We start from the raw sequence: 8,024 nt of genomic DNA on the forward strand, positions 1-8,024 counted from the left end.
ACGACTGGTACATCAAAGGCCGTGGCATGTGCTCTCCTGTCTATGGGATGGTGGATATAAAAGATCCCTTGCTGCTAATCGGAAAAGAGTAGCCCATGAAGTGGCGACAACGGGTTTCCTCCCTCAATATTTGTGTGGTCTTTAACCATATGTCCGATGCCATATAACCGTAAATAAAATGTGTTGAGTGCATCGTTAAATAAACCATTTCCTTCCTTCCTTCTAAATTGCACACAGAAATAGTTAGGTGTTTTGTTATTTGCAAAACACTTTTATTTTTCTTCCTACGTCAAACAAAACTGAATTTATTTACAAAAAAAAAACATGTTTGTAGGAGGACGGGACGGACTATAGTTATAAATACTATTTTATATTATAATCAGTTAAACATGCTAACTACAGGATAGAAAAAAAGAAGCAAAAAACAAGGAAACCCCCATAAACTACAAAAGTATTAAAAACGAAAAACTTCACTCAAACAAATAAACCCCCCACCCCACCCCACCCCCCCCCCAAAAAAAAAAAAAAAAAAAAAAAAAAAAAAAAAATATATAATTAATAATAATAATAATCAATCAAACACGTAAAAAAAAAAAAAAAAAAAACCAAACCCAAATATCAACACAGAACAAAATTTAAAGAAAAAACAAGCTTGTAATTCACACAGAATGTCGCTGTCTAGAATATGTTTTGAGACAAAATCACTGAAACTACAAACGTGGTAGTAACCCAGAATAATTGGATTGATCATTGTCCCCGCAGACGATGCACACAACGGCAGACGACACCTCTCCCGTGGCTTGAAACAGATCTTCTTCTGCACACGCAAAATACCACAGATATCGATAATCCCACAGTGACCGCAAAGTACCATATTCCAAGATACAAATTAAAATAGAAATGGTCCGAGCAAAAATGCAAGGATGGGCAGAACCAGAAAGAGAACTTTTACCGATGTAAGAGTGTTTTTTGCTTCTAAACATTCCAGTACACAGAGCCTTGCGATTTTGTCCATTCCAGCCCTTTAACAGTGGAAAAGAAAAGACGGCAAAGTGTTTTCCACAAGCGAATACACTATGTAAAATAAACACACCAGAAAGATGGTCAAGCTAACCAGTAGTTTTGATAAATGATTGTCTTTTTTTTCTTTTTTCTTTTTTACCTCAGGGCCAGGTTCTCTTACTAAATGGTCTAGTGCAGTTTTTAATAAGCATGACCAAAAATGGGATAGAGGATAACTGTGAATGCTACAAGAAAAACTGGAAAAGTGTTTTCCACAAATAAATACAGTATGTAAAATAAGCACAACATACAGATGGTCAAGCTAAACAGTGATCAAGTTTGATAAATGATTGTCGTTTGTTTGTTGTTGTTGTGGGGTTTTTTAAATTGTTTTTTGTGTGTGTTTTTGTGTTTTTTACCTCGGGGCCAGGTTCTCTTTCTAAATGGTCTTGTATGGTCATTTTAGCACCACCAAAAATGGGATAGAGGATGTAATAGCCAGAGCAGAGCCAATCGGGTAAGCAATGAACACGTTTGTGTCTTCCGCCAGCACCACGTCAGTGATGTTATCTCTGATGTCTGTTTCAAGTGTGTGTGTGGAGTATGAGCTACTGTTAGTTGCGTTCCATGAAAATAATACATTTATGTCAAGTGTTTGATGAATGATGTAACTCTCATTTTCCATGTTGGCTATCTCGTGATTCCTCGGTGCCAGGGAAGTATCTGTGACAACTGGTGGTATTGTACCTTCGATAGAGTAAGCAAGTGTAAAGCTAGCAAATACTGTCGACCTTCACTTCCCCATACTCATTATACATCTACATTGCCACCTGAATAAACGAGACATAAAATATTAAAATAAATAATTACTCACTGGACCAGCCTAAATAATCATAAATGTTTGAATGGATTTTATTTGTTTTTAAGGGCTTTTTCAATTTGTACATGGGTGGTACATATTGATCTGATATAAAGATTTTAAAAACTGGTTTTGTGGTTAAGCCATCGGCTGTAGCGGTAGGGTTGGTGACCGCCGAGTACATATCTCATAGAAGTGAGATTTAAGGACTCTGCTACGGTGGGGAGGTGTAAATCGCCACACCGACTGCCGTCACTAGCAAGTATTTTCCCTCGTCCTCAACAAACATATGTCAATGATAGCGCAGTTATATCTTAAATACATATAAACAAAAACATAAAATGAAATGAAACTTTGAAAAGCAATTGAAAAAGAATGTAACATATAAACGAATAGAACTATATGCATATGCTGGAGCACAAGCAATATTGTATCATTGCATTTTTAAAGATATTATGTTTCATATATTATTATATGAAACTGAAGACTTCGTAAGGTGGTACAACTATACCACTTCATATAATTGTTTTTATAAAGCAGTCACCGATCTCAGGATGCCACCGTAAGATGAAGGCAAATCACGTTTAACAGCTACAAACGCAGGGGTGTCCGCTTAGGTACTAATCCGGTTACCTCTATGAACAGCTTCCAAAACACTGAATTAAGAAAGCAAATTGCAATCATGAAGATGTAAGGTCAACAGAAAGAAGTGATTCCAACTGTAATTACTATAAAAAAGACGCTGAATAACATCAAAAGAGACCATTTATGTCTACACTTGTTAAGCATTAGTAGTATGTCCATACCATAAACTATTCTTGAATCACATTAATGTTAATTTGATAACTCCTGCTGAAGTAATTTACCAGTAATTATAATACAGAAAATACTTTCATGCTTTGTTCAGCCTAAATGTTAGCAGTCAGTTTTAATTATTTTATGACTGTCTTTTAAGTTATTAATAAGGATATTCAGCATTTCTCTATATTATTGATATCATATTAACAGGTTCACAATGTTAAACTGAACTAATCCATCTGCTAGCAGAAAATAGTTACTATAAAACGAAATAATGGTTTAGGCATGCAGTTACATCAAACTGCATGTACATGCGTATAAGTTTAAGTCTAACCGCTGGATCTCCGTAATGGTTACTATTTTATAGTCATACTAATGCTGACTATAGTTTAATAATATAAATGTACTCAATGAGTTTAATGCTTCAGAGTATAAACAAAATGCAGTACTATCGCGTTCACCTATCCATCGATTCGAGCATTTGGGTGGTTTTCTTTTTATTTCAAAAGTACAGACACTGGTCGACACATGTGCATATATAATGGACACACACTGAGTGACATCAATAGGTCTAAAGGACAGAAAACAAGTGATGAACACAAGTTATGTGCCCAGCAATGTATGAAGATTTTTAAAAAAAATCAAAATGCTTTAAAGGAAGAAGACTGTTTATTTTTCTTATTCGCCGTCGTCATCCAAAGCTTACTGATCCAGGAACGATACTGCTTTAATTTAGACCGTATACTAGTATGTCATTTTACGTCTCTCTTGGCATCCACTGGCTGCAGAAACTGCCTCGAGTTAGGACCGTTGTCAAAATAATATATATATTATATGAGAAAATGCGAGAGTAGGCCTATAAGTCTTTAAACCAATTCCATTGCAACGTCTTCAGGTTTCTTTCGATGACATATTGGGACATTTTGTTTTTATCTTCGTAACGTTTTATCTTGCTTTTGAAACTTCATTTTCAACATCGGGTGGCGGCTCTTCTTCGTTTTCCTTCCGATAATCTTTTAGACCAACGGCACACACAAAGTTTGTCAGTGCTTGTCAGTCTTCTAACACATTTACAGTGGCGCTTATGCTTTTATACCGTTCAGTCTTGCGGTTTTCTAAATCACTGGAACGAAGGCGCCAATATTCGTGAATGGTGCGTTTCATATCTAACACTCGTGCTTGTTGGTGGCACCCTCGAAGTTTTGCAGTGTAAATGTCAGCACTTTCTACATGTCGGTGTAGTTGAAAAGCGCCAGGTAATGATAGTTTCTTCTCTTAGTCGGGTCTTTGCTTTGATAGAGGTCCCGGTTGATGGCAGTCACCGAGAGATTTCTGTGGTGACTTCCTTTTGTGAACAGGTCGATGATATTAGGGTCTTTATTGGCCGTACACATCAAGTCGTCCAGCACGATGAGATTTCTGATTCTGCGAGCCAAATTACGACCCTTTTCTAATTGATCAGGTACGCCTCGAACGAATTCCACTCAGACGGTTGGCCCAATGACGTCCGAAAGGGGTTGCTATCGTATATAGAGCCCAGACTCCATCGTTGTGACGGGATTTAGAAAGAAAAGCTAGGGCGGCTGCTGCTGTTGCTGGGAAATTGGGATGGTTTATATTATAATTCGAACAAACCATGTTTAAGCCTATATAGTGGGGCCATAGACCAAATGTATCGCTGATTCCTGACGTTGCCGATTAGTGACTCTGTCTTCCCCATGGTGGCTACTTTGATAGTTCTGTCGTTTGGAAGTTTTCTGCCCTGAACCATTCTGTTGTTGTTTTCGTTTCAGGTCGGCTTTGGCTCGCTCCACTACTTGTTGCGTGGGCGAGACCATGACGACGTTGGGTTATGGGGCTACTGGGGGTTTGTAAAGTGTTTCGTTCTTCCACGTGGAATCGTAGAGTTCGAAACATCGATACACACCGAGTTGTCTGTCGTCACCGTGTTGAAGTCTGTCTTGTGCTTGCAGTTTGTAAAAACGGGTCCTCTTGTTCATGCCGGAAATGTACAATTTGTACTAGGTTCTGCGTCAAATGATGATGTCGGCAAAAACTGTTTTATTTACACGGTTTTATACCCACTAGTCTCACGCATGCAAATTTAATTTGAATCTGTGTGATATGTATTGTATGACCAATCATAACTCATGTACGGATCAGAACCACTCTCGAGTTTACAGTAATAACAAACAAAGAGTGTTTTTCATGTGTTAATTTTACTGAAGACATTGTTCATACAGAGACATCTCGGGGACAGCCTGTATTGGTCCATCACTGAATCGTCCATCTTCTTCCATCGGTAGGCGCATAGTCCTCAACAATAATTATAACAGACGACGGCATCGTGATCTCCCGTGTAGAAGAAACAGGCCTTGGCGAGCTCGTCTGGTCAAGCAAATGTATACAGCCGTGTGTAGAACCTTTCGGGACGATGACACCGACAGACAACACTATGAACGACAAAAACGTAATCCGCGATCAGGGCCGTATCTGACAGTCGAATAGGCATTTGACAAAATAGTGGTTGATTCCATGAATCTGTAACTAGTGCCTCGTCTGTAGGAGGTCCGCCATTCCCGCGGATATCCTTTACTGCAGATGTCACCCCTCTTACACTGCCACAAAGAAGACTACCACTCCCAGACTAGTTTACTAAATCAAAACTAGCACAGTACAGCGCTCCCACAAAGATACAAGATACTACGGCAAAGATCTATTTGACATCGCGTATCATTTCCAATGCTTTCTGCAGAGCTTCTCGAATATCTAAACGCCACTTTCTGCTTTCAAAACTAGACACAAAAATGTCAAGATCATCAACGTCGTACGTTTTCTAAATACAATGAAGTTCTAATAGTTAAACTTATAGGGAAGGAACTTTGTAAAAAGTAAATTACTGTTGCAAGCTTAGGATTTCTAAGCTAGTCTTGGGAATGGCAGTCCTCCTATAGGCGGTGCAAGAGGGATGAAACATCGTGTTAGTGTCTCCTGGGGAATGGCAGTCCTCCTACGAGCGATGCAAGAGGGGTGAAACATCGTGTTACGGATCTCCCAGGGAAGTGGCAGTCCTCCTACGAGCGATGTAAGAGGGTGAAACATCGTGATGCGGATCTCCCAGGGAAGTGGCAGCCCTCCTCCAAACGAATATCGAACACTAACTAAATAACAACTGAATCACCAAACTAACGAGGGTTTTTTATAGTTTGAATTGTGTAATGAACTTTTAATAACCTCGAAAAAGTAAGTTTTTACCCCCATCCCCCCCATCTCCCCCCCCCCCCCCACCCCACCCCCCAAAACAAATCATATTGTAGTAGTAGCCAACCTAGCTATACATTTTGACTTCTCGTATAATATTAATGAATTATCAATATCAAATGATTAAAACCACTAAAACAGTATGACCGAAAACAAACTCATAGAGAAAACCACCAGATCGGTTCACATGTTGGTGTTTTGGGGTTGTTGTTTTGCTTGATTTCGTTTTTGCTTTTGTTTGGGGGGGGGGGGGGGGGGGATGTTCTGGAAATATAACAACACAGTGACACATTACAATATGTAACAAAATGACAATACAAATACGTAGTTAACAAATGCATAACAAGAATACGCATCAACATAAAGTATTTAGAGCAAAATAAGAAACTTCCGCTAACTTTGCTTGAACATAACTTGATGAAAATAAACCGTGGGAATAATTGTTATATATGCGTTTAAAGAGTGTTCCATGATGCATCGTTTGGTGCAAAAATCATGGCCATAGGTTAACAGAAACTGGGAGAAATTTTGACCAAGTGTGGTAGGGATTAAAAATAAAAAAACCCCCACTTAATAACGGGTATGACCACCTCTTGAATTGACCACTGCAGTGCATCGCAGGCGCATAGAATTGACTAAAGTGTTGATTTCTGCCTGTGGAATATTGTTCCATTCCTGAATAAGCGCTTGACGAAGTTCGTTGACGTTAGCGGGTGGGTTGGGACGACGCCTCAATCGTCTGTCCAGACTATCCCAGACATGCTCGATGGGGTTGAGATCAGGACTTTTAGCGGGCCAATCGTCAATGAAATCAATGTTATTTGTCCTAAGAAAATTTACAGTGTCTCTAGCTGTATGAGAGGTGGCATTATCATGCTAAAAAATCGAGATGTTGGCGGTGTTATGGAACAGAGGAATGACGTGATGAGCGAGAATGTCATCGCGGTAACGTTGAGCATTTAAATTGCCATCAATGACGACTAGTGGTGACGATAACCATGGGCAATGGCTGCCCAGACCATGACACAACCCCCATCCCCGAAACGATCTCGTTCAAGAACACAACAGTCAGCATAGCGTTCATTTCTCCTACGGTAAACGCGCACCCTGCCATCACCACGTTGTAAAGAAAATCGGGATTCATCCGAAAAAAGAACGGTATTCCAGTGTCGCCGTATCCAACGAGTGTATACACGTGCCCAATTAAGACGATTTAGACGATGACGTTGCGTTAAAACGCATCCGACGTAAGGACGTCGTGCATGTAAAGCGTTCTCCCGCAGACGATTACGAACAGTTTGCCCACTGATTCGGTTATTATGAAGCCCAGGTGTGTTAGCAGCAGTAGCAGTGGCAGTTTGGAATCGATTGCGCAAATGCGTGTTCATGATATAGCGGTCTTGACCACGCGTTGTAATACGCGGACGTCCACGACGTGGCAAGTCGTTGGTGCTTCCTGTCGTTCGAAATCTTACGCCAAGATTTCGTATCGCTCGACTAGAACTTCCAACATGCCTTGCAAAGTCTTCTGTCAACATGCCAGCATCAAGCATGCCAATCGCCCGTTCTCGTAAATTATTGGGTATTCTTGGCATACTAAAAATGCTACAATGTAAAAAACGTTAATTATTTTTACAAATTTTGAAGCGTTTTCGTTCACTTGACAACAATGTCAGTAAGACAAGTAAAACAAATTGACCGAATACTACACGGGATATGTCGAACCACGCATGCACGTGCAAATTGAATTTCACGTTGTCGACGATTAACAGTGCAAAAATAATCGATAAAATTCATGAATCCTGATAATACAGCTCAAGGCTAATACTACCTATATAATTTCATTACACAATGAATTCTTTAACACAACAAATACTATATGTAAAAATCGGAAGTTTCTTTTTTTGTTACAGTCAATGTGTAAAACCAGGCAATCTGTAAAGTAACTGATTCAGGCAATATACACATTGCTTGACTTTTCAAGGTAATTTCTAGACACATTGCCTGAAATGAAAGATCCACCATTCATTGACAGCAATTGTTGTCACCTAGTGACAAAATGCAATATTAGTTAAAATTATGTAATTTATTTCAAATAAAAATC

This window comes from Gigantopelta aegis, chromosome 9 (assembly GCF_016097555.1).
Source record: "Gigantopelta aegis isolate Gae_Host chromosome 9, Gae_host_genome, whole genome shotgun sequence".
Classification (NCBI taxonomy): domain Eukaryota; kingdom Metazoa; phylum Mollusca; class Gastropoda; order Neomphalida; family Peltospiridae; genus Gigantopelta; species Gigantopelta aegis.